The sequence below is a fragment of the Bison bison genome, unplaced genomic scaffold, assembly GCF_000754665.1.
Source record: "Bison bison bison isolate TAMUID 2011002044 unplaced genomic scaffold, Bison_UMD1.0 scf7180017854985, whole genome shotgun sequence".
NCBI classification, from domain to species: domain Eukaryota; kingdom Metazoa; phylum Chordata; class Mammalia; order Artiodactyla; family Bovidae; genus Bison; species Bison bison.
This window is the reverse complement of record NW_011485558.1, coordinates 10,235-11,801: the sequence shown is the minus strand read 5'-3', so window position 1 is coordinate 11,801 and position 1,567 is coordinate 10,235. Positions and strand designations below refer to the sequence as shown.

The window sequence follows — 1,567 nt, the reverse complement described above, 5'->3', positions numbered from 1 at the left end:
TGGGCTGGGAACATCCCCTGGAGAAGGGATAGGCTACCCACTCCAGTGTTCTTGGGCTTCCCTGGTGGCTTAGATGGTAAAGAATCTTCCTGCAATGTGGGAGACCTCAGTTCAATCCCTGGGTAGGGAACATCCACTGGAAGAGGGCATGGCAACATACTCCAGTATTCTTGCCTGGAGAATCCCCATTGCAGAGGAGCCTGGTGGGTACAATCCAAGGGTTTGCAAAGAGTCAGACACAACTGAGTGACTAAGCATGTCACTGATGAACATAGATGCAAAAATCCTCAACAAAATTCTAGCAATCAGAATCCAAAAACATTTTAAAAGGATCATACATCACGATCAAGTGGGCTTGATCCCAGGGATGCAAGGATTCTTCAATATACCCAAATCAATGTGATATATATTATTAATAAATTGAAAGATAAAATCATATAATCATCTCTCAATAGATACAGAGAAAGCTTTTCACAAAAATCACCCATTTATGATAAAAACTCTCTAGAAAGTAGGTAAAGAAGGATCATACCTCAATATGATAAAGGCCATACATGACAAACCCACAGCAAACATTAATCTCAGCGGTGAAAAACTGAAAGCATTTCCTCTAAGACCAGGAACAAGACAAGGGTGCCTACTCTTGCCACTGTTATTCAACATAGTTTTGGACGACCTAGCCACAGCAACCAGAGAAGAAATAAAAGGAATCTAGATTGGAAAAGAAGTAAAACTCTCACTGCTTGCTGATGACATGATATTATACATAGAAAACCCTAAAGATGTCACCAGAAAATACTAGAATTAACCAATGAATATAATAAAGTTGCAGGATATAAAATACACAAAAATCCCTTGTATTCCTATGTACTAACATGAAAAATCAGGAGAAATTAATGAAACAAGCCCATTCACCACTATAACAAAAAGAATAAAATACTTAGGAATAGATCTGCCTAAAGAGACAAAAGACCTGTATGCAGAAAACTATTAATCGAAGATGACACAAACAGATGGAGAGATACAATGTGAAAATGATTATATTACCCTAAGTAATCTACAGATTCCATGTAATCCCTATCAAACTACCAATATATTTTTCACAAAACCAGAACAAACAATTTCACAATTTGCATGGAAGCACAAAAGACCCCAAATAGCCAAAGCAATATTGAAAAAGAAAAACAGCTGGAGGAATCAACCTTCCTGACTTCAGACTATACTACAAACCTACAGTCATCAAGATAGTATGGTACTGGCACAAAAACAGAAATATAGACCAATGGAACAAGATAGAAAGTCCAGAGATAAACCCATGCACCTATGGGCACCTTGTCTTTGACAAAGGAGGCAAGAATATTCAATGGAGAAAGGATAGTGTCTTTAATAAGTGGTGCTGGGAAAACTGGACAGCTACTTGGAATGAAACTACAATATTTCCTAACACCACACACAAAAATAAACTCAAAATGGATTAAAGACTTAAAAGGTAAGGCAAGAAACTATAAAACTCTTAGAGGAAAACATAGCAAGTACACTCTCGAATATAAATCACAGCAAGATCCTC

The 1,567-nt window shown here is 37.3% G+C and overlaps 1 protein-coding gene across 1 annotated transcript in view; it reads right to left on the bottom strand.

Moving 5' to 3' along the window:
- ZNF711 (zinc finger protein 711) overlaps positions 1 to 1,567 on the bottom strand; it is a gene marked incomplete at its 3' end in the record, with an annotated part of 10,466 nt that overhangs the window by 3,281 nt on the left and 5,618 nt on the right. The window lies entirely within an intron of this gene.